Source organism: Nansenia antarctica (assembly GCF_963989245.1).
Source record: "Nansenia antarctica genome assembly, chromosome: 4".
NCBI classification, from domain to species: domain Eukaryota; kingdom Metazoa; phylum Chordata; class Actinopteri; order Argentiniformes; family Microstomatidae; genus Nansenia; species Nansenia antarctica.
In genome coordinates this window covers 31901532-31928394 of record NC_137689.1, presented here as the reverse complement: position 1 = coordinate 31928394, position 26863 = coordinate 31901532, and the positions used below count along the sequence as shown (strand labels likewise).

General features: G+C 44.3%; 1 protein-coding gene across 1 annotated transcript in view; it reads left to right on the top strand.

Moving 5' to 3' along the window:
* Positions 1-26863, top strand: part of LOC308155973 (uncharacterized protein) — a gene marked incomplete at its 3' end in the record, with an annotated part of 43840 nt that overhangs the window by 16222 nt on the left and 755 nt on the right. The window lies entirely within an intron of this gene.

Below are 26863 nucleotides of genomic sequence, written 5' to 3'. Positions count from 1 at the left end.
CCGATAGCAGTACTCCTACCCGTACCCGTACCCGATACTGTGCTCATGTACTCCTACTCGTAAAAAACAACTCTGCTACAACCGCTATCACTTAACGGCAACATAACGTAGCCTCTCATAGCAGGTAGCAGAGGAGGAGCAACATAACGTAACCTCTCATAGCACGTAGCAGAGGAGGAGCAACATAACGTAGCCTCTCATAGCAGGTAGAGCAGTGTGCGAATTAAATCACGGTGTGCGGGGGAGCCCAGGGATTAAAGCAACCCCCAAAAAATCAGGCCAAATCGGGCCGGTGGCTTGCACGTGCGATTTTCCGTTCTACGTTCTAATGCTTTGACTTTTCTTTCGAAAAATGTGAACACATTTCCGCGTTGTCGAAAATCAATGACACATCGCTAGTCAACTTACACGGCTTGTTTTGTGAGCCTGCTAACAATGTAAAGTAGTGTTCTAGTTAACTAGGTAACAGTCCAATCCATTTCGCTGCAGTATTTTGGCTTGACTAGCGAGTTTGTGTTGTGATTCTCAACAACGTAGTTTCACCCTTTTCCATAGTTTTGAATAATACATGTGTGGACTGACGATGTATCGCAGCCTAACTTATTCTAATAATTATTTAACATAGTTTTATTCTGATAATGATTCCCCCCTCCTCCCAGACTTACAAGGTCACATTATTATTGGATTGGTTGTTTGGTGCCGGGTGAAGTTAGCTAAACATTTAACCTGCTAGCTAGCAAGAGAAACATGTCACTCTCCAAAGGTCTAAAGAGGAAAGTTGACGGTGAAAACAGGGCATTTAAAGAGGAATGGACAGCGAACTATACGTTCATCCTACCTGGTTTCATCAATGCAAAGCCGTTGTGAGACTCACATTTTCCGTGCTCACAATGTTCCCTTTCTATACATGCGAGTAGTCCTTTTCATCAATGAATGCGATAAAGACGCACTAGAGGAATCGATTGGTGCATAAAAACCTTGAGAACTGTCGGATTAAAGTGACGTCCACAATAATAATAAATAATAATAATACATTAGACTTATAGCGCTTTTCTAGACACTCAAAGACGTCCATATCACCAGATAGCCAACAAATAGTGACCGATGGGAGATGCCAGTTTTCTCATTAAGTGAGATTTAATAGCCTAATATTATTTTTTCTATTTTTAATGAATGGCTCATTGTAATTATTATCCCTAGTAATGTAGCATGTTTGCTCTGTCATTAAATGTTTTTCAGGAGCATATAGGCTAAGCGGATTCAGCTTCTTTTTTTTTTTTGCGCCGATTTAGTCATCAATGTTTTTCATAAAATTAAACTGCATTTGCTTTGTTACTGTTCACATGTGTGGTGCAGTCACATTCACATAGCCTATAAGTAAACATTAAGTTTGAATGATTTACTGAGCTGGCGTTACTTTTTTCAAACCACACACCGCATGTCGGCTATTTCAGCACCACGCATTGTCCACCTACTTCTCACTATGAGGCGTTCAGCGTCAGTGCACCCCGCTCTGTTACTGTCGCATAGCTGTAGCCAATAAAGGCCTATATGTAGGCTATATAGGCTATTATATATCATTTACTGTATATACCTAATACCAACATCAAAATAGATTGTATGCCTCTACAAATCATATTACACCAGGTAAAATCCGTCACAACTTGGAATAAATCCATCGCAATTTGGAATATTTTAGAGCTCCCCCAAAATTTCACAAACCATGTTTCCAGGGGAGCTCATGTCACCACTAGGGGAGCTATAGCTCCCCGAGCTCCCCCTTATTTCGCACCCTGAGGTAGAGGAGGAGGAGCAACATAACTTAGCCTCTCATAGCAGGTAGAGGAGGAGGAGCAACATAACGTAGCCTCTCATAGCAGGTAGAGGAGGAGGAGCAACATAACGTAACCTCTCATAGCAGGTAGAGGAGGAGGAGCAACATAACGTAACCTCTCATAGCAGGTAGAGGAGGAGGAGCAACATAACGTAACCTCTCATAGCAGGTAGAGGAGGAGGAGCAACATAACGTAACCTCTCATAGCAGGTAGAGGAGGAGCAACATAACGTAACCTCTCATAGCAGGTAGCAGAGGAGGAGCAACATAACGTAACCTCTCATAGCAGGTAGAGGAGGAGCAACATAACGTAACCTCTCATAGCAGGTAGAGGAGGAGGAGCAACATAAAGTAACCTCTCATAGCAGGTAGCAGAGGAGGAGCAACATAACGTAACCTCTCATAGCAGGTAGAGGAGGAGCAACATAACGTAACCTCTCATAGCAGGTAGAGGAGGAGGAGCAACATAACGTAACCTCTCATAGCAGGTAGAGGAGGAGGAGCAACATAACGTAACCTCTCATAGCAGGTAGCAGAGGAGGAGCAACATAACGTAACCTCTCATAGCAGGTAGAGGAGGAGGAGCAACATAAAGTAACCTCTCATAGCAGGTAGCAGAGGAGGAGCAACATAACGTAACCTCTCATAGCAGGTAGAGGAGGAGCAACATAACGTAACCTCTCATAGCAGGTAGAGGAGGAGGAGCAACATAAAGTAACCTCTCATAGCAGGTAGCAGAGGAGGAGCCATGTCAGCAGTTTAGAGATATTTGAAGATAAACAATGATGACAACAAACGTAGAGCAGACTGCAAACTGCTCTGCTAAACTCTGTATGTCACAGGGTCTGGTGGAAAAGATAACACGTTTTCATTGTTTTCCTTTTTCTTTTCTTTCGTCTGCCTTCCTGCTTTGTTCCATGACGGGTCCGTTTTAGAATGTTGCAGATAAAAACCTGCTTGACGCCAATGAATAGGCTTTTGGGTGAGCTATTAGCTAGTTAGCTAGCTAGCAGAGTCTATTTCCAGAGCAATTTTGTCATCTGGAGGAGTTTGTGAGGCCGTTAATCCAAAACAAAACACCTACTCAGTGTTTCCTCCAGGATTTTTCACATTAGTGGCGGAGCGGTTATCTTTCCCGCGCGTTTTTTTTTCTCGGGTGCACGCGCATAAAACGCGCACTGGCGCTCAAAACAAAGACGTAGTTTCACCAAAAACTAGAGGGTGGCAACAATTATAATTTCTTAAATAGCGGTTAAGTCATTAAAGCCGAGCAGGTGATTTTATATAGAATGTGATCAAATACCAATATATCCTACAGCTGCAGCGGAACATGCGGAACGTGCATTACACACACACACACACAGAAAGATCAATACGAAGTAGGCCTACATGAGAGTACACGCACAAAACCGGCTAACGTTACTCATTAACTCTTTCACCGCCAGAGTTTTCTGAAAAAGTTGCCAGCCAGCGCCAGCCTTTTTGATCATTTTGACTCATCTTCAAAAATTCCCAGAATATTCTGTTCTATGAATATGTAAACACTGAATACATCAGAAGAAAGAAGAGACCTTCTTCTTGCACACAAAAAAGTTTGATTCTATCTTCTTCCTAGCATGTTCAGTGAACAATGTTGGTCATTTTCATCAAAAAACTACTTTTCGGACAAAAAACAGAGAAAAACGTGTTTTTGTGAAAAACTGTTTATTTTCACCCCCAAGACCCGTTTGACCCATTTGACATTATAAAACTATAATACACATAATGAATCTCATTGTAGGAGCCATTTAGTCCTACATGTTATGTTAATTTTCTAATATTCATTATGAACAGGATCAGTAGTAGGCTAATGGATATTTTGAGAAGATAAAATAATGTGTTTATTTTTATACATGTGACGCATTTGAAAATAATCATGTAAACTTGCCTGTAAGGCAAGGCAAGTTTATTTGTATAGCACATTTCATACAACAGGGGCAATTCAAAGTGCTTTACATGTATTATTTAAAAATACAGCAAGAAAATAGTAAGAAAATTAAAATTACAATGAATAAAAGCAAATATAACAAATAGATAAAACAGTTAATAAGACAATGTAGCTGGTAGAAATATAAATACAATAAAATGATCTGATGTGTGTTACCTTGGACAGGGGAACGTGACCTTGCACTTCGGGTCCAATCTAGGTCTGAACCCGGGTCTGAATCTGAATCCGACAGGGGGGGGCTTGAAGGCTTAGCACTGTGCGCTGTTTGATGTGTACATAATTAGAATTAGTATAACACTAACTAAAACTATATTCCCGCCCGCACCAGCTGGTAGAGATCTGTGTCTTACCTCCTCTAGCAAGGGAATGTGACGAGTCACTGACTTGCATCCGACGAGGTGGTCCTGATGTTCCCGCTTCATTCACAGCGCCGCGCCTAATTCGTCTTCGACGCTTAGCACTGTGCACTGTTTGATGTGTAAATAATTAGAATTAGTATAACACTAGCTAAAACTATGTTACAAAACTAAGTTGTGCAGCAAACTCTTGGCTATGTACTGTTGACAAAATACATCCAACATCTAAATAGCAAAAAATATCGTTTTAGTAATTTTGTTACTAACGGCAGAACTGGAGCCATTTGCACATGAAGAGAGAGTCTCTAAAAGACTCACTTTTTTTTCTCCAAAAAAAGGACACCTGCGTCCGGTCTTGCCGACTCCAGAGGGATAACGTTTATAACGTTGACCCAACGTTACTGTATGATAATATTGCACATTGCTGTAGGCCTACTCTTTATTCAGTGAATTGTCTTACCTTGTCCATCATCTTCTACACCGCCGTTCCCCTGCGTCTCCGTCTTTCGTGTCACACTGTCCTCCGGCTCAAAGTCACTATTACGGTCGTAATGTAAATCACCTGCCTCATCAAAAACCTGTCGGTCTGAGTCCCACAGTTTGGACATGACAAATGTAGCTATTTCAGCTGCTGAATAGCTTTTAGGCCGCGGCATCTTTGGGGAAAAAGTGGCGCGACTGTGATTTGATAATCCCGCTTATTCCGCACTGGAAAACAGCTGCGCAGTTTTCCTGAAAATTCCTGTTGGCTTGGTGAAGGATGGACATGTGTAATACTTGGTCAAACGATGCATAACAGAGCCCCCTAGCGTCTGGCAGTGATAACTCTGAAACCCGGAATATTCCGTTATTGGCGGCCAAGCGTTCTATCATAAAACACGGAATTTTCCGGGTTTGGCGGTCAAAGAGTTAACTGTTTACACAAGTAAAATCACAGTGTGACAGTCAGATGGAGCATTCGGTAAACAACAACAGCAAGGTAATGCTATCAGTTGAGTTAATGAAAACCAACTCTTACCTTTGAGGACACCAACATGAGCCCTGCTTACCCGTACCTCCGCCGTTCTGTTCGTGGTGATTTTAGAGGCAATAGATTATTTTGGCCCCGCGCATATTGCTATGAATAGTTCGAAGCTAGGTGCTTGCACGTTAGGTGCGAGAATGCTCGGTTAACCCATTAGCGGGAACATTATTTGTTTCACAAAATAGGCTGATTTAATTGACCATGAACATCAGAGACATACATTACAAATGTTCATTTAAAATACTCTATACTGAGCACTGGTATAAGAACATGAACCAGAGAACAGCAGTAAATGCAATAACCCACAGTCGTCGCTGATGATGTTGCATTTTCGATTAGGATACGGGATTAAAGGCACCGGCGACGGGCTAAAAGAGAAATCCAAATGTCCCGCTAAATTCGGACCAATCACAAAACTGTTTTGAAAGCGCGTCGCCTCGCGCTGCGCGCCTGTTGAGAGCGATTCAGTCTCGATGGCAGTGCGAACACAAACGACGAGGTTAATTGCAACATTGTAACATTATTGTAAATAACTACGCCCTAAATCGTAACGAAATGTTGGTCTGGAAGCGGCCTAAATCTAGCTTCAATCTGCTTTTTTTCTGTTCTCCGGTCATAATAACTCGCTGCCTTTCTGCGCAGCCTGAATCAAAGTGGACTGTCTGAATCAATTAGTGGCGGAGGAAATTCATTCGTGGCGGCCCGCCACGAATAAATGCATATAGAGGAAACACTGCTACTACAGGGACTGCGTTTCAGCTCAAGTATATCCAGCTGCATCCGCAGGGTGTCGACACCCGGACGCATGAAGACCATATTTGGTTCGTATTTCAAGTATTTATGGATATGACAGATCATTCGCTTACTATGCATTTCGATATGAGATAGATGCATTTTTGTATTTCAAGTACTTATGGATATGACTGATCGTTTTTTTAATTTATTTTTATATATTTTTATTGAACAATAGACATTCGGAAGTCAATGTACGTACATTCAAGGTCCAAATTTTTCCCCCTTTTTCTCCCCCCCACCCCGGTCCTATACACACATTCTACTACATTTGCACTGACAACAAGCATCAACACAAGGTCAATTATTCATCATCACTTGTCATAAAAGAAAGAAAAAAATAAGAAACAACATACAACAAAAACAATGCAGTGGAGACATCATCCAGTCTTACAGAAAATTAGATATAACCCTGTAGGTAGTTTGCAGAGTGGTCAGTGTCATCTTTGAATTAGGCATTAGAATAAGTTTAATTGTCCTGTAGTGTCTTTAGTTTAGACATGTAATTAGTCATAGGGCCCCATACAGATTCAAATTCAAATTTTCCTGGTGAATACAGATTCAAATTTTCCTGGTGAATATTTATGGATATTTTGATATGAGATAGATCATTTATGAGATAGATAATTTTCGTATTTCAAGTATTTATGGATATGACAGATAATTTTCGTCCTATTCACTTAATGCTTAGTTTTTAACAAACCAAATAAACACATTTCCAGCAATGGATTCTACAGTTAGGCCCATATATATTTGGTCACAGACAGAATTTGTGTTATTTTAGCTGTTTACCAAAACATCTTAGTTACAGTCATACACAAGTTACAGTCATATAATGAATATGAATGAATGAATCTTTATTTCGAACATGATTTAAAAATAAAATAATAAATAACAAATAACTAGTATGTAGAGTACAGTCCTATCAATTGTTCGAAAAGGAGTAGGAAGAAGCCTAGGCTTATCCTGTCCTACCCCTGTTTATACTTAACAATTATACTTACATTATATAATCCAATTAATTAATACATATATTTCAGTATCATCCGTTCTAATACTTTTTCATTCTTAATATTGATACAACACAAAATAAATAAATAAACATAATTTTCCATTGTTAATACTGAAACAACACAAAATAAATAAATAACAAACATCAGTATCCACAATGTTATACAGAAGAAAAAGACACAGAAAACCACACCTTAGTTTCCAGAAGATTAACAACCTTCCCTTTCCTAATTTTGGTATTTAACAAAAATCTTTTTTCTTTTTTCAAATAGAGCAATATTTCTGCTTTCCTTCATATTTTCCTCTAGCCCATTCCATGTGGTAACTCCGTAGAATGATATGCACCTGCTCCTGAGATGGGTGCGAGCATAACCCTTGTTAAAGTTGTGGTTACCTCTCAAATGATATCCCTTATCCCTCTCTATAAATAATTTGTTAATGTTACCTGGGGGTTCTTGAGTCTTTGCTTTATACATTAACTGTGCCAATTTAAATTTGAATAAGTCCATGAGCTTTAAGGCATTTGACATTAGGAACAAGTTATTTGTGTGATCACGATATCCGACTTTATGTACAATTCTCATAGCTTTTTTCTGTAGTGTAATCAATGGGTTTAAAGTGATTTTATATGCATTTCCCCATATCTCCACACAGTAACTCAAATGGGGTAAGACAAGACAACAATATAGAGTATACAACATCCTCTGTTCCAGAATATGTTTTGCCCTGCACAATACTGCAATACTCCTTGATACTTTGGATCTAACGTATCTTATATGAGATTTCCAACAGAATTTACTGTCTAATATTACTCCTAGAAATAGGAGTGGGCTTAAAGTGCAGACTCTCAGCTTTAGGTTAAGGGTATTCACATCCAAATTGAAGGAAGGGTTTATGAATTATAGCTCTTATATAATAACCAAAAGTAATTGGACAATTGACTCAAAAGCTGTTTTATGGGCCAGTGTGGCCTATTTATTCCTTCATTATTTCTTTATCAATTAAGCAGGTAAAAGGTCTGAGTTGATTCCAAGTGTGGCATTTGCATTTGGAAGCTGTTGCTGTATACGCACAACATGCAGTCAACAGAGCTCTCAATGCAAGTGAAACAGGCCATCCTTAGGCTGTAAAAACAAAAACAAAATCCATCAGAGAGATAGTGGGAACATTAATAGTGGCCAAATTACATTTGGTACATTCTGAGAAAAAAAAGAACGCACTGGTGAGCTCGGCACCACAAAAAGGTCTGGATGTCCATGGAAGACAAGAGTGGTGGATGATCACAGGATCCTTTACATCAGGGGTCTTCAACCTTTTTCATCCCAAGGACCCCTTGGATGAGAGACAAACAGAACAGGGACCCCCACATGTAATATATATTTTTAAATGTCTCACATTTTAAAGCCTATAATAACTTTTATATTTACTTTATTCACCTTTTCTTTCACCGTATTAACCTATTTATATACTGGGTTATTAGCCTATATGTGTTTATGATTGATAAAACGTTCATGCATAATTATGATTGGTTATTATTATTGTTGTTGTTGTTGTTGTTGTTGATGAGGCTTATATTTTTTTATTATTATAATTTTTCAACAATGAAACTTTTAGCTTCAGGAAGCCAGGTATGCCTACCTCAGTGAGATGACTGGCCCTGGTGGGTGGTACACACCCTGTCTATTCTGGGGGAGATGGAGGTGGTCAGGCAGAGCATCATGTTGCTCATCATGACTGCTGTCTGGAACGGTATTTGCTCTTCAGGTAGGTGAGGGAGGAGAATCCACTTTCACAAAGATAAGTTGTTGCAAAAGGCAAGAGGCTCATCGAGAACTGGGTGAGAGGCTGTGACTCGTACACATTATTGTGTGTACTGTCTGTGGTTAGGTCGATCAGCTGATCTTCCTCAGCGCCTGTCAGGTTTAGGCGCCGCGTCGGATGCATTGTCTTTGCATGGAAACCGTATCCATGTCTTGTGCTTTCTCCAAGACTCAGTCTCAGAAAAGTACTTCTCAAATTGACTTTCGAGTGCCTCCAAGTGATCAACAATTGCGCATTTCACGTCAGACGAGGGCACCGCGGAATCCGCGGAAATGCATTGAAATGCGCAGCCAGCTCCGCGCGGTAGCAGAATCTCGTGGATAGCTGTGCGTAATTCAAAGACGCGCGCCAATACTGATCCACGGGAAAGCCATCTGACCTCGGAATGGTAAAGGAGCGCGTTATAGCGGCGCATAGAGAAGCAAAGAGGCGGGTTTGTTATTATCAAACTAACTAAATTAGTAACGTTATGCTAGTTATTAATTAACGTTAATTTCGCAATGAAGACCGAACTGCAGCGTTTTAGCCAACACCTAGCTTGCTAGACAGGTGTTTTATTTAATTTTTTTAGCTGACGTTATGTGAGACTCTAGAATCATGGGCATCATTTATTTTGTCAATAGTTTTTGTCAAAAGTAGCTTATTATTGCCTATTAATGCTTGTACTTTACTCAATATCATTTTTGTTATATTTTTTAATTCTCACTGATTATTTTGGTGAAAAATGTCAATTATTATGACAAAAATTGGCAGACCCCCTGCAGTACCTCTGCGGACCGCCTAGGGGTCGCGGACCCCCGGTTGAAGACCACTGCTTTACATGGTAAAGAAAAACCCCATCACAACATCCAGCCAAGTGAAGAACAGTCTCCAGGAGGTAGGCGTATCATTTAGGGCTGGGTATCGCCACTGATTTCCCAAAACGATTCGATTCCGATTCACAGCTCCAGATTCGATTCGATTCGATTCCGATTCGATCTAGTTACAATATACATTTTTTGCTTGAATATGAAAGAGATTCTCCGAACTAATGCTATAAATGGTTCAAGGAACCCTATAACATGTAGCATTGTTAAACATATCAATGAATTGACTCCAAAGCAGTTACATGAATGTACTTTTTATTTACATATGACTTTGCTTTTGTCCAGCTCATCTCTATCGTCACATTTTTTAAAACCAAAATGCACCCAGACATCTGACTTTAAGCCTGGTGGTGACTTGAGTGTCCCTGCCATCGCCATGTTTTTAGATTTTAGTGTTGAGACCTCACGTTGCGTGAGATATGATAAATTATTGTAGCGCGAGATCTGGCCACGAGATCTCGTTGCGGGTTGAAGCTGCAAGCAAAATAAATAAATCAATAAATAAAGATCGATCGATCTCGGGATTTATGAATCGATAAATCGCTCATTTAATGAAGATCGATTCAGAATCGGGAAATCGATTTTTTTAACCCAGCCCTAGTATCATTATACATGTGTACCATAAAAGAAAGACTTCACACAAGCAAATACAGAGGGTTCACCACAAGGTGCAAGCCATTCATAAGCCTCAAGAATAGAAAGGCCAGATTAGACTTTGACAAAAAACATCTAAAAAAGCCAGCCCTGTTCTGGAACAGCATTCTTTGGACCGATGGAACTAAGATCAACCTGTACCAGAATGATGGGAAGAAAAAAGTATGGAGAAGGCTTGGAACGGCTCATGATCCGATGCATACCACATCATCTGTAAAAAAACGTGGAGGCAGTGTGATGACATGGACATGCATGGCTTCCAATGGCACTGGGTCACTAGTGTTTATTGATGATGTGACAGAAGACAGAAGCAGACAGATGAATTCTGAAGTGTTTAGGGATATTCTGTGCTCAGATTCAGACAAATTCAGCAAAGTTGATTGGATGGTGCTTCACAATACAGATGGACAATGACCCAAAACATACTGTGTAAGCAACCCAGGACTTTTTTTATGGCAAAGAAGTGGAATATTCTGCAATGGCCAGAGTCAATCACCTGATCTCAACCCAATCAAGCATGCATTTCACTTGCTGAAGACAAAACTAAAGGCAGAAAGACCCACGAACAAAGCATCACAAAGGAGGAAACACAGCATTTGGTGATGTCCATGTGTTCCAGACTTCAGGCAGTCATTGCCTGCAAAGGATTCTCGACAAAGTATTAAAAATGAAAATTGTATTTATGATTATGTTCATTTGTCCAATTACTTTTGAGCTCCTGAAAATAGGAGACTGTGTATAAAAATGGTTGCAATTCCTAAACGTTTCATACAATATTTTTGTTCAACCCCTTGAATTAAAGCTGAAAGTATGCACTTCAATTACATCTTGATTGTTTCATTTCAAATCCTTTGTGGTGGCATACAGAGCCACAATTATGGAAATTGTGTCACTGTCCAAATACTTCCAGACCTAACTCAGTGGTGCAAACTTGTCACCTTTAGGTGAAATTCGCCGTTTTTACCTCAAAATAGGTGACCTACGTGAATCATGCAGATCTGCAAAAATATTTGGGGAGTGGGGGGGGGGGGGTCTACATCTCATCTCATCCAAGTCACATAATGCCCAAGCTAACATCTTCCTGTCTGCTAAACTCTGCTGCAGTTGAAATAAAACGTCTTAAAAAGTTCTTAAGATGGATGTAGAAACATAAGAAGTAATCAAATAAAATAACATAGAAGTTACTGTATGTCTATGTTGCGATAACTTCTCAACAGGAATTTACAGGGTTCGTTCAAACTATCGTAATTCTTGAACTATATGTGCAATCGAAAAAAATCCAACAGTTTCCGAAAGCACAGAAGTTGCACTCTCTAGCCATTTAGGGTTATTACGGTAGTTCACCAAAAAAACAAATGCACTGACCTCAAAGTGTCATGGAGTGATTTGAAGAGAAGCAGTATTTTAGCGGTGTTTTATACTTTAGTGAGTTTCTGTACATACTGTATATATTTGTGATTGTGAAATGTCACAAAGACCATCTAGGCTAGGGTAACCAATCCACCTAAAAGTTTCATCGAGGACGACGATGTAAGTGACGAAGGACTGATTTCTTCTTCTGAACCAGGGTATGGAGGTTAGTTCTAGCGAATTTACCTGATAGAACATCGACATGCTAGAAACACATAACTACACATAATTAGATGATCATTATAAGTATTTAGTGATTGTTAAACTGTTGTTTATTATATCGAGTGTGTACTTTACAACTTCAAGTTTCGTGTTATGAAAAAAACGAGTCGGCGAGTGGTTTGCCCTAGGCTGCGTTCGTAAATTCGCTCTGGAAATCTGATCAGCAGTCGTGGAATGCCTCTTGTCCAATCAAATTACTTGGTCCCTTTATGACGTTGAGCCCAGTGCGCAGAGCGAATTTACGAACGCTGCCCGAGACTGTCTCGGGTCCCCCTTTACCTCGCTTTTAACCTGCTGCTACACTGCTTCTATAACATCAGGATCAGACAAAGGGCGAGACTTTCAAAATATATATTTTTAATGGCTTCTGTGTGCTTTAGACTTGCGTAGAATCGATTTTATTTTTATTTAAAAAGTCAGACCGGAAAATGTATTATTGTCGCCAGACCCACTGCGTGGGAATACGACGCGTGCAGATGAGAGACAACATATAAAACAAAACTTATCGCACACTTATTGCTCGTGTAACATTGGTTAAGCTGCGCCCAAAACCCCGATATTTTGCCACGTGAAATGATAAGACAAGAGGCCTCGATACGATAATCGCCGTAGGAGGCGATTCAACTGTAGGCATGTGAAGTTAGAATTTCTTCAAACTTGCAGTGGTAGAAACGGTATGTGTGGTTTAGTAAATATAGTGTGTGTGTGTGTGTGTGTGTGTGTGGACCTCCTGTGAGAGGTGTGTGTGTGTGCGCCATATCTCAGTATGTAGGCTATGCAGTGTAAGTGAGTGTGAGTAAGTGTGTGAGTTTATTCTGTTATTTATGCTATTATATCTAATGTGTTGAGAAGCAATGGAAATTAATCAAGAAATTGATAGAGTAGGCTAACTTACATTATCATTGTTCTATATGCAACAGAACAGATCACCCAGCATTGCTAATGAAAATAATCAACGAATGTGAGTCTAATACCAATACTTGCTCAATAGGTCTTAAAATCTATTAAAAGTGGTCTAATAAAGGTCTTAAATGTAACTTGTTGAAACCTGCAGGAACCCGCATAATTATTTTGAGAACAGGTTGCTTACATTAATTATGAGGGTGTTAAGGTCAGGGCCATCGCTACTTACACGCGCATCATTGTTAGACCACTGTTAATGATAGAGCTAACCATCTACGGGCAAAAAAAAAGTGTCACCTTTTTGGACCATCGCCAGTTTGCACCCCTGTAACTGTATATAAATAAATGAATGTCAATGACCCCAGGTGTGGGACTTTATTAGGTCAAACAGGTTTGAGGGGTCAGGCAAAGGACTTGGTGGAGTCAGGAAAGGGTCAGGCGATCATCGTTGTAATCCATGGAGCAGGGCAGGAACCGTGGTGCAAGGTGCTGGGCTGGAGGTGTCCAAGGTGCTGGGTGCCCACTGATGAGCTAAATAAAACATCCTATTTCTGATGAGTCAGCACTAGGGCTCCTTCACAAAACCCTTACTGGAATCTTCATACACTCTGTGAATTAGTCTTTACTTTCTGATGAGTCAACAGCACTAACCCCATCCAGTGCGACATGTAGATAGCATATATTTAGAATATGTAAAATGCAAACACCAGAAATGCAAGAAGGTTTATGAGGTATACCAAATGGAATTAATAACAAGTGTTACAACCCTTCTGTCTAGAGTAAAATAAGGGCCTAAACAGGGTAGAGTGCAGAATGTACAGGTGTGTTGCAACAGAAATGCCCAAAAAAGTGTACAAGGGATCAAATCAATTCAAGTTTTATTTGTATAGCGCATCTCACAAGATGCGACTCAATGCGCTTCACATAATGACATATGTTCAGTGTAGTGTAGTGTTCATGTTGTGTCCAGTGTCCAGGTTCCAGTGATAGCTTGGTCAAAAGGACGCAAGGGTAAAAAACCTGTGCACTGTGCATCCAGGAAAATTCCCCTGCAGCCCTCTAGTCGTAGAGCGACTACTTACCAGTTTGCCCACCAGTGCAAAGCCGCGGCCCCCACAACCCCCCTGAGGGATCCCACACGCCCGACCCGCCCCACCACCGGCACACCCGGCCCAGCCCACCAGGCTCAGACTATCATAGCCCTGCACGAGGCTAGCCGGGTCAGGTGCCCCAGCGGCAGAACAGACCAAGCACGCAGGCCGGCCGGGGGCCCCCGAGGAGAGGCCCAGGGAGCCCGGCGCACGGCAGGCAAGCAGGGGCGAAAAACCTGTACACAGCGCCTCCAGGAAAAGTGCCACTAGACCTTAGGGGTCTCGCCGGTGTGTATCTTATGAGTGATAAATCATTGCTGTTTGCACTTTATCGCCAATGCTCTTTTAACATTGTCTCTATGGTCTTTCAGCTTCCTTTTTTCTTCTTCGCTCAAATTTTCGACCATGTAATGGTCAAACAGCTGCTTCTCACTGTTGAGACAAAATGTTATAAAGAAGTGATTAATACATAATTTAAGAAACTCGCATGCATCCACTGTCATGGAAATTGTATTAGCACTCTCCAGCTTACCTCAAGTCATACTGTGGTCCACATTTATACATTTCCATGGCTTTCTTATTGGAAACACAGTCCACAGATAATAAAAAAAAACAATAATTAGACATAAATAGACATAAATAGGGGGGATATAAATAAAAATAGAATAGAAATACATTAACTGCAGTGTTTCCTCCAGGAATTTTTACAATGGTGGCGGGTAGCGCTGACCGCGCGCGCGCGATTTTTTCGCGTGCACGCGCATGAAACGCGCACGCGCGCTCAAAACAACGACGTAATTTCAGCCAAAACTCGAGGATGGCCCAAAAAAATAAAATGTTTTCCTGTACTTCTCCCGTGTGTCTCTTATTGTCTGTGTCTGCATGTTTTTCCAGCATGTAATTCCGTTGTCAATAAAAAAATCGTCTCCCACGACTCTTTCCGGACACGTTGGAATTTTTACCGTAACCCCCGGAGAACCAAAGTTATTAAGCCGCAAAGGGTGCCTCATTTACCGCTGCTGGAGGAAAGTACCGCTTACCACTGACAGCGGGGAGAGGAAATATTTCTACCCGGGAATTCGCTCCTTGCTGTGTCCACGGTGATAGGAGTGGAGGATCGACTCCATTCAAAAACTTTTCGATTCCATGGCTTGTCCTCTTTCCGGACACATTGGAATTTTTACCGTAACCCCCGGAGAACCAAAGTTATTAAGCCGCAAAGGGTGCCTCATTTACCGCTGCTGGAGGAAAGTACCGCTTACCGCTGACAGCGGGGAGAGGAAATATTTCTACCCGGGAATTCGCTCCTTGCTGTGTCCACGGTGATAGGAGTGGAGGATCGTAGTTTGTAGACTAGACGCAGCCTAGATGTATTCGACCAATCACAAAACAGTTTTGCAAGCGCGTCGCTTCGCGCTTGTGGGTGTGTCTAGCGCTGTGAAGGTCTGAAAAGCGGCCTATTTTTTTTTTATTTTTTTTTGAGAAATCTGAATGGTGGCGGAGGAAATTCCATCGTGGCGGCCCGCCACGATGAAATGCATGTAGAGGAAACACTGAACTGTACATAGCTCATAACTGTATATTAGGGATGCACGATATGCATTTTTTCCAACCGATACCGATAACCGATGTTTACCCGCTTCTCGTGGCTGATAACCGATATGATAACCGATATGAGAACAGATATAATTTCACAGTTGATAACCTGTAGTTCATGCACACCTGAAGGTAAGAAAGGCTATGTAGTGAGCAAAGATTGATGATTTAATATTCCATAGTGATCTCACCAAATCTAACTTACATCACTATTGTTAACACAACAAAGAGAACACTTCTGACTCTTCAAATGTTCATTTATTAAAAAAAAGGAAATACATTTCAACATTGTTGAAAATCACATCACACTCGCTAGTCAAGCCAAACTATTGCAATGCATGGATTGGGTGAGTAATCCCCACTGCTACCTAGTTAACTAGAACACTACTTTACATTGTTACCTAGTTAACTAGAACACTACTTTACATTGTTAGCAGGCTCACAAAACAAGCTGTGTTAGTTGACCAGCGATGTGTCATTCATTTTCAACAACACTTAGCTCGCGCTTTTATTTTGAAATCGCGAAAACGAAAACAGAAGTCAATGTCGGAATGAGCCTCTCCTTGTTGTTCAGAGAACAGATGCCAAACTACCGACATGTTTGCTGTAATAATATGATTTGGCAGTAGAAAGCCATCAGTCAATAGCTCGTCTCATTCACAGAACAGCATGGGTTGCCTGCACAGTTTGATTGCGTATTTTAGAGCAGACTACAGAGATGGTGAACATTAGCACTAGCTAACATTGGCTATCTATTTACCTTAGCTTACCGTTAATTGACTGCATGGCTGTACGCAGGCGCAGCATCATGAGCACGACAACCGGAACCGGAAATATTTCCGGCTTCATATTATCGGCTCTATTCGGTTGTTAAGTCGTGACGTGTTTCCGGGTCCAAAGTTGGCTGAGGCGCTGTCTTCGAAATGCCGCAATAATAATAAATATTAATTATATTTATATAGCGCTTTTCCGAGGCTCAAATACCCTGACAATATGGGGAAAACGGGAAAGTGCTGTGTCCCTTGTTGTATGAATAGATCTGAGTCTAAAAAACGATTAAACTGTCATTCTACCTCTGTAGTACACTGGTATTCTGGTGCGGAGAATTTCTGGTTTGGACCTGGAAATTGCAAAACGTCACGTTTGACGTCAGACTTAACAACCGGATATCGGCTAAAATGTAATAAAACCGATAAATATTTAATAACATTAATTTCCCAATATCGGGCCGATAATATCGTGCATCCCTACTGTATAGAATTATCTTTGTTTTGTCACTATATGCACTTCTGGTTATATGCCAATCTGCATTTTGTTGTTGGTACTTGTACTCAGCAATGACAATAAAGTTGAATCTAATCTAATATCTGATAACGCTAAACCACGTAGGATTACCCAGTTAGCCAAGCCTGATTTATGAACAAAACTATGTGTGAAACAGCCAAATGCGTAACACATCCAACAACCTAAATAATAAATACATATATGAAAACTATAACATAGAAATTCTCACCTGAGCTGTATTTGCCATTGTCCTTTAAAATCTTGCGGTCCTCTAAAGTCCTTTAAAATCTCGAGGTTTCTCGCGGTTACTTATGTGATGACACGCTCGACCCAAATATGGTCTTCATGCGTCCGGGTGTCGACACCCTGCGGATGCAGCTGGACCCTTCTCTTTCAGCTGGGTCTTTGGAGACGCCTTGCGATGACTTGGCAGGGTGATTCAGACCGCCGCAACTAGAAACCGGCCGGTCTCAAACCGCTGCATCACGGATCTTTGATCTGAACCTCTAGTGATACATGTAAACAAACTGTTCACAAAGCAAGGACTGTGATGATCTAGTTATATGTAGTTATGTGTTTTTAAGCATGTTCATGTTCTATCAGCATGTTGTGATGTGCTAAACATGCAGTTAGATTAGTTACATAGCAATGTTTTTATTAGTTGATAGCTAGATACCAACGTGATAGCAACGCCGTAGCAAACGTGTCTGTTTTGATTCAGAGCGATTTTCTCTGGTATTTGGTTTGAACTGTACCAACATTCAAATAAGCATATCTTCTTCAACTTTTTTCAAGATTTCAATGTACGACACATAATTTGAAAGCTTACAATCTTACATTTCATAATCTGTAAAACCTTGGGAACTTGGGGACCAAAACACCAGACCCTGTCACACCCTGTCACACCCTGTCACACCCTGTCATACCAGACCCTGTCACACCAGACCCTGTCATACCAGACCCAGTCACACCAGACCCTGTCACACCAGACCCTGTCACACCCTGTCACACCAGACCCTGTCACACCCTGTCACACCAGACCCTGTCACACCAGACCCTGTCACACCCTGTCACACCAGACCCTGTCACACCCTGTCACACCAGACCCTGTCACACCAGACCCTGTCATACCACACCCTGTCACACCCCGTCACACCCTGTCACACCAGACCCTGTCACACCAGACCCTGTCACACCAGACCCTGTCACACCCTGTCACACCAGACCCTGTCACACCAGACCCTGTCATACCAGACCCTGTCATACCCTGTCACACCAGACCCTGTCACACCCTGTCACACCAGACCCTGTCACACCAGACCCTGTCATACCACACCCTGTCACACCCCGTCACACCCTGTCATACCAGACCCTGTCACACCCTGTCACACCCTGTCATACCAGACCCTGTCACACCCCGTCACACCCTGTCATACCAGACCCTGTCACACCCTGTCATACCAGACCCTGTCACACCCTGTCACACCAGTCACACCAGACCCTGTCACACCCTGTCACACCAGACCCTGTCACACCAGACCCTGTCACACCCTGTCATACCAGACCCTGTCACACCCTGTCATACCAGACCCTGTCACACCCTGTCACACCAGACCCTGTGAATGAATGAATGAATGAATGGTCTTTATTGTCATTGCTATAGTACAGGTACCAAACAACGAAATTTAGGAGGGGTGGCACCCCTGGTGTTAGGAAAGAAAAAAAAAAAACTTTAAAAAAGGGAAGGGAAGGAGCTGGTTTACATAAATAAAGGCTATGTACACTATCCACTATACTATACTGTACAGATAGACGACTAGGGTTGTCATATTGCACATAGTGTTATTGCACATTCATTTAAAGTGTCGCAGTTTGCAGGCTTGAAATGTACATATTTGTGCCTCAGCACTACACCTGATTTTTTCAGTCCAGCAGCTGCCATCAATCCGTCCAGACTGTCCAGGGCCCAGAACCTAGGTCTTTGCTGTGTTCAGGGCCTGGATGGCCCTGGGGTAGAAGCTGTTCTTCAGTCTGTTTGTCCTTGCGGCCATGGTCCTGTACCGCCTTTTCGAGAGCAGCCGGGTAAAGTGTTCGTACCCAGGGTGGGTCGGGTCTCTGGAGATCTTGGAGGCCTTCCTGAGACAGCGTGTGTTGTACAGCTCTTCCAGAGAGGGGAGGGGGGCGCCGGTGATCTTCTGGGCTGTTCTCACGACTCTCTGTAGCGCATTTCTCTCTGCGGTTGTGCAGCTGGAGAACCAGTTGCAGATGCCGTAGGTGAGGACGCTCTCCACTGCGCCGCGGTAGAAGGTCACCAGTATCTCCTGCTTGCTGTGTTCCTTCCCGAGGACTCTCAGGATGTATAGCCGCTGTTGTGCCTTCTTGATGGTGGCTTTTGTGTTGTCCTTCCAGGACAGGTCATCCTGCATGTGCACCCCCAGGAATCGGAGGGTTGAGACTCTCTCCACGCTCTCTCCGTCGATGAGCAGGGGCTGGATCTCAGACTTTTTCCTCCTGAAGTCTACGATGATTTCCTGGGTCTTTGACTTGTTCAGCAGCAGGTTGTTAACCTTGCACAGCTTGCTCAGTTGCTCTACCTCATCCCTGTACGCCGCCTCGTCCCCCCCCGAGATGCAGCCCACCACGGTGGTGTCATCTGCAAACTTTACGATGGAGTTGCTGGGGTCGACGGGGGTGAAGTCGTAGGTGTAGAGGTTGTAGAGGATGGGGCTTAGCACACAGCCCTGGGGGGACCCAGTGCGGGCTGAGTCTGAGGGCTGTGGAGGTGTGGGGGCCCACCCGCACCCTCTGGGGGCGGTCGGTCAGGAAGTCCTTGATCCATGCACATATAGAGTGTGATAGACCCAGGTCTAGTAGTTTGGTCACTAGCCTGTCTGGAAGGATGGTGTTGAAGGCGGAGCTGAAGTCCACAAAGAGCAGTCTCGCGTAGCTGTTTCCCCTCTCCAGGTGGGATAGAGTGGCGTGGAGAGTCGTCGCGATGGCGTCCTCTGTGGACCTGTGGGCTCTGTAGGTGAACTGGTATGGATCCAGGTTGGGCGGGAGGCGTGTGAGTATGTGGGCCCGGACTAGTTTCTCGAAGCACTTCATGATGATTGGTGTGAGTGCCACCGGGCGGTAGTCGTTCAGGCACTGTGCTTTTCTTCGGGACTGGGATGATAGTTGAGGTTTTCAGGCAGGGTGGGATGGTGGCCTGGGACAGGGACTGGTTGAAGATGTTGGTGAAAACCCCGGCCAGCTGGTCGGCGCAGTCCCTCAGCACCCGTCCCAGGACACCATCCGGCCCCGAGGCTTTCCTGGGGTCCACCGCCTTCAGCACGCGTCTCACTTCATGCTCTGTGAGGGTGAGGCTGCTGAGAGCTGGAGAGAGTGGTGTTTGTGTTGTGGTTACCTCCGTTCGCCCCTCGTCGAACCGGGCGTAGAAGGAGTTCAGCTTTTCCGCCAGCAGGGGGTCGTCCTCTGCGGCTGTGAGCCTGTTGGCTCTGAAGTTTGTCATGTGCTGAACCCCCTGCCACATCCGCCTGGAGTCGTTGCTCAGGAAGCATTCCTCAATCTTCTCTCTGTGGTCTGCCTTGGCCTCTTTGATGCCGCGCTTTAGGTTAGCCCTGGTGGTGCTGTACAGCGGTGTGCCCTTCCCTGCGAAGAAGGCGTTGTCCCTCTCGTTGATCAGTTTTTGGACCTTCCCAGTCATCCATGGCTTCGTGTTGGGGTAGACCCGGACCCGTTTGTCCACGGTGACTGAGTTGGTGCAGTTCACTATGTGGTTCAGAACCGACGACGTGAACTGTTCCAGGTCCTCATGCTCATATTCCTGCCATGGGGTGTCATTTAGGCAGATCTGCAATGGAGCGGACCCTTCTGGCCAGGTTCTGACAGTCTTAGTGGTGATGGGAGCACTTTTCCCCATGGTAGTGTATGCTGGGATCAGGAGGATTGACACATGGTCAGACATGCCTAGATGAGCTAGCGGTCTAGCCTTGTAAGCACGTTTGATGTTGGTGTATACCTTGTCCAGTGTTTTTTCTCCTCTTGTTGCACATTTAACATGCTGATAGAACTTGGGTAGTACTGCCTTCAGGTCGACATGATTGAAGTCTCCTGCTATAATGTGAATTGCCTGTGGATCTGCGCTTTGTTGACCACTGATGACGTCATATAGCTGCGCCAATGCTAAGCTACCGTCTGCATTCGGTGCAATGTAAACGCTTGTTATATACACTGCATTGAATTCCCTCGGTAGGTAAGTGGGTCGGCATTTAACAGTCAAGTATTCCAGGTTTGGGGAACAGTGGCTACTTACAGTTTTCGTGTTTAAGCACCAGCTATCCTTCGTAGATATAATGAGGCCGCCTCCGCGAGTCTTACCGCTAAGCAGCCTGCGGTCCGCACGGTGTAGAGTGCGGCCCTCCAGGCTAATCGCGGAGTCCAAGATAGTTTCATTTAGCCAGGTTTCAATGAGAATAATCACACAGCTATCTCCCACAATGTTATTTTTGGCAACCTGTAGTCTCATGTGGAAATGTGTAAAAATGTGGAAATGTGGAAATGTGTAAAAATGTGGAACGCCCTTCCTATAATCTTAAAGGAGTGCAAAACACTGCCCACCTTCAAAACCACTCTCAAAAAACATTTACAGGAGGCTGCAATCCGTAACTGGACCCTCTAAATCAAAAATCAGATTAAAAGACCCGAACTACCCACTGTACATACTTTGTGTTTTGTCCCCCGCCCCCACCTGTGGTGTATGTCCCCACCTGTCCTACCCGCTGTACATACCTGATGTTTTGTTGTATTGTATATCTAGTATTGTTCTTCCCATGATGGATGTATTTTTATCTTGTAGATAGTAATAGTTATTTGTCTGTATTATCGTGTAGATAGTACTAGTTGTTTTTTTTTCCCTGTCTGTCTTACATGTAACGATGAATTGAAAATCAAGGACCCCAATTGAAATAAGCCAGTGGCTTTCTTGGGTTTTTATCCTTTTAGTTGACCTTGTATGTAATATGTACTTTCATGTACCTACTTCTGCAAATCTTCTAATAAAGTTTTCAATCAATCAATCAAATCAATTCATCCATCTTATTGGTCAGGGACCTGACGTTGGATAGGAATATACTCAGCAAAGCTGGCTTGTCCGGGCTCCTCTTTAGCCTACTTAACAGGCCTCCCCTGCAGCCCCGTCGTTGCTTGCGGTCCTTACGCCGACGTTTGCGCCTCAGGGTCGGGACTGAGTACCAAGGTTCTCCCGGTAAGCGGGCGATCTCGTGATGAATCCTTTGCTGTTTCAGGAACTCCGCTGTTACTGTCTTCTCGTTTTGCGTACCAACTTCTAGTAAGTCGTGCCTGCTGTAGGTACTATTTACATAACCGTTCCCTATAAGTACTAAAATAAAAATGTACATACAAATGCACTTAAAAACACTAAAGAACACCAGTGTTGAAGCCACTCCAGCCGCAGCGACTATGCGCGCCGCCATCTTGCTGTCACACCCTGTCATACCAGACCCTGTCACACCAGACCCTGTCACACCCTGTCACACCCTGTCATACCAGACCCTGTCACACCAGACCCTGTCACACCAGACCCTGTCACACCAGACCCTGTCACACCCTGTCACACCAGACCCTGTCATACCAGACCCTGTCACACCAGACCCTGTCACACCAGACCCTGTCACACCAGACCCTGTCACACCAGACCCTGTCACACCAGACCCTGTCATACCACACCCTGTCACACCAGACCCTGTCATACCAGACCCTGTCACACCCTGTCACACCAGACCCTGTCACACCAGACCCTGTCATACCAGACCCTGTCACACCCTGTCACACCCTGTCACACCAGACCCTGTCATACCAGACCCTGTCACACCCTGTCACACCAGACCCTGTCATACCAGACCCTGTCCCACCCTGTCATACCAGACCCTGTCACACCAGTCACACCAGACCCTGTCATACCAGACCCTGTCACACCCTGTCATACCAGACCCTGTCACACCCTGTCACACCAGTCACACCAGACCCTGTCATACCAGACCCTGTCACACCAGTCACACCAGACCCTGTCATACCAGACCCTGTCATACCCTGTCATACCAGACCCTGTCACACCACACCCTGTCACATATTTAATTTGTTAGTCAGGAAGTGAGGAACAGCTGATGAAAGTAGAACATGTTTTCAAAGTCATTGTTAGAACTGTAATGGTATTATTAAGTACTCATATTGGTACTCGGCCAAAGAAAAGTGGTATCGGCGCATCCCTAATCAGTATATATAGAAGTATGTCAATTCATCAATCTATGAATGATTTATTTATTTTCTGAGTGGGGCAGTCCCACTCATATTTTTCTTTCTATTGTTAGACACAGTAAATATTTTGACAGGAAGGATGGGTGAGAGAGAGAGAAGGGATGACAGGAAGGATGGGTGAGAGAGAGAGAAGGGATGACAGGAAGGATGGGTGAGAGAGAGAGAAGGGATGAGATGCAGGATATGTCCGTGGCCGTAATCAAACCGGGAACCCTGCAGTTACATGGTCGACGCTTAACCCGCTACGCCACCTAAGCCCCCCAATCTATGACTTTGAGAGTGTTTGAATGTCTCCTGGCGGGCTGACTGCTTAGTTGTTGTTTGAAGAGGTTGCCCCTCTACCCATCCCTGTTGTTTTAATGGTCTTCCTCTCATGTCCTCTCATGTCCTCTCATGTCCTCTCATGTCCTCTCATGTCCTCTCATGTCCTCTCATGTCCTCTGCATTAGACCACAGATGTCCAGGGACTTGATGACTCATCAGTACTGTACAGGTCGACATGATTGAAGTCTCCTGCTATAATGTGAATTGCCTGTGGATCTGCGCTTTGTTGACCACTGATGACGTCATATAGCCGCGCCAATGCTAAGCTACCGTCTGCATTCGGTGCAATGTAAACGCTTGTTATATACACTGCATTGAATTCCCTCGGTAGGTAAGTGGGTCGGCATTTAACAGTCAAGTATTCCAGGTTTGGGGAACAGTGGCTACTTACAGTTTTCGTGTTTAAGCACCAGCTATCCTTCGTAGATATAATGAGGCCGCCTCCGCGAGTCTTACCGCTAAGCAGCGTGCGGTCCGCACGGTGTAGAGTGCGGCCCTCCAGGCTAATCGCGGAGTCCAAGATAGTTTCATTTAGCCAGGTTTCAGTGAGAATAATCACACAGCTATCTCCCACAATGTTATTTTTGGCAACCTGTAGTCTCAATTCATCCATCTTATTGGTCAGGGACCTGACGTTGGATAGGAATATACTCAGCAAAGCTGGCTTGTCCGGGCTCCTCTTTAGCCTAGCTAACAGGCCTCCCCTGCAGCCCCGTCGTTGCTTGCGGTCCTTACGCCGACGTTTGCGCCTCAGGGTCGGGACTGAGTACCAAGGTTCTCCCGGTAAGCGGGCGATCTCGTGATGAATCCTTTGCTGTTTCAGGAACTCCGCTGTTACTGTCTTCTCGTTTTGCGTACCAACTTCTAGTAAGTCGTGCCTGCTGTAGGTACTATTTACATAACCGTTCCCTATAAGTACTAAAATAAAAATGTACATACAAATGCACTTAAAAACACTAAAGAACACCAGTGTTGAAGCCACTCCAGCCGCAGCGACTATGCGCGCCGCCATCTTGCTGTCACACCCTGTCATACCAGACCCTGTCATACCAGACCCTGTCACACCAGACCCTGTCACACCCTGTCACACCCTGTCATACCAGACCCTGTCACACCAGACCCTGTCACACCCTGTCATACCAGACCCTGTCATACCAGACCCTGTCACACCAGACCCTGTCACACCCTGTCACACCAGACCCTGTCATACCAGACCCTGTCACACCAGACCCTGTCACACCCTGTCACACCAGACCCTGTCATACCAGACCCTGTCACACCAGACCCTGTCACACCCTGTCACACCCTGTCATACCAGACCCTGTCACACCCTGTCACACCAGACCCTGTCACACCAGACCCTGTCACACCAGACCCTGTCATACCACACCCTGTCACACCAGACCCTGTCATACCAGACCCTGTCACACCCTGTCACACCAGACCCTGTCACACCAGACCCTGTCATACCAGACCCTGTCACACCCTGTCATACCAGACCCTGTCACACCCTGTCACACCAGACCCTGTCACACCAGACCCTGTCATACCAGACCCTGTCACACCCTGTCACACCCTGTCACACCAGACCCTGTCATACCAGACCCTGTCCCACCCTGTCATACCAGACCCTGTCACACCCTGTCACACCAGACCCTGTCATACCAGACCCTGTCACACCCTGTCATACCAGACCCTGTCACACCCTGTCACACCAGTCACACAAGACCCTGTCATACCAGACCCTGTCACACCAGTCACACCAGACCCTGTCATACCAGACCCTGTCATACCCTGTCATACCAGACCCTGTCACACCACACCCTGTCACATATTTAATTTGTTAGTCAGGAAGTGAGGAACAGCTGATGAAAGTAGAACATGTTTTCAAAGTCATTGTTAGAACTGTAATGGTATTATTAAGTACTCATATTGGTACTCGGCCAAAGAAAAGTGGTATCGGCGCATCCCTAATCAGTATATATAGAAGTATGTCAATTCATCAATCTATGAATGATTTATTTATTTTCTGAGTGGGGCAGTCCCACTCATATTTTTCTTTCTATTGTTAGACACAGTAAATATTTTGACAGGAAGGATGGGTGAGAGAGAGAGAAGGGATGACAGGAAGGATGGGTGAGAGAGAGAGAAGGGATGACAGGAAGGATGGGTGAGAGAGAGAGAAGGGATGACAGGAAGGATGGGTGAGAGAGAGAGAAGGGATGAGATGCAGGATATGTCCGTGGCCGGAATCAAACCGGGAACCCTGCAGTTACATGGTCGACGCTTAACCCGCTACGCCACCTAAGCCCCCCAATCTATGACTTTGAGAGTGTTTGAATGTCTCCTGGCGGGCTGACTGCTTAGTTGTTGTTTGAAGAGGTTGCCCCTCTACCCATCCCTGTTGTTTTAATGGTCTTCCTCTCATGTCCTCTCATGTCCTCTCATGTCCTCTGCATTAGACCACAGATGTCCAGGGACTTGATGACTCATCAGTGCTCCTAAAGGAAAGGAGAGAAACAAAAGGAGGCGGTTTAGGAGTCGTTGAGCCCCAGACTAGCCTCTGCTTCTAGCCTCTGCTTCTAGCCTCTGCTCCGGGGGTCCTTTGTGTCTGGACTGGGCAGCAGCTGTCTGATTTGTTGACCTTAATTCTGCCCCCTAGCTGGCCCCTCTACCCACCTCCCCCCAAATGTGTAATCTTAAAAAATGTAATCTGGTTGCTTTTGTGTCTCCTGATGAATGTTGTCAGACACAGGACCGGGTGATCCTGCTACTGCCCAGTACAGCGTGGCGGTGAGGAGGTGCTCTCTACTGATGGCCTGTACATATTAGGATGAATAATCCATGCCTACTGTTGTTATCGGAGGTTTCTGAAATTGTACAGATACTGTATGATTAGTTTTTTTTATTGATTAGAGTATCAAATGACTTGACATGTCCATACAATAAATACGCTCCAATAAATACCGGTATTTCAATAACAAAACACAGATTGCCGACGATGTCCTCTAAATTCAGAAATTGGTTTAAAGTGACACCACGTGGCTGCTGGCGGGGCGTAAGCGGAACGCAGCGCCAGAGAGAAGACATGTGATGTGCTTGCTGCCTCCCGGTCCTGTATGACTCACCCGCTCACATGTGGCTCGCTGAGGGGATGAATGCAAGCGCTCGCTGTGAAAACGCTGGCTCCACGTCTCCTTCTCCAAACCCTGTGGTGCTGAGAGAGTTAACTGCATTGTGGGCAGGGTTATAGGGGGAGGGGGAGCACGGGTGTGCTTCATAGACACATTTGCATTAGAGAGAGAGAGAGAGAGAGAGAGCTGCTAGCTGTCACTATGGAGGGCAGAGCCGG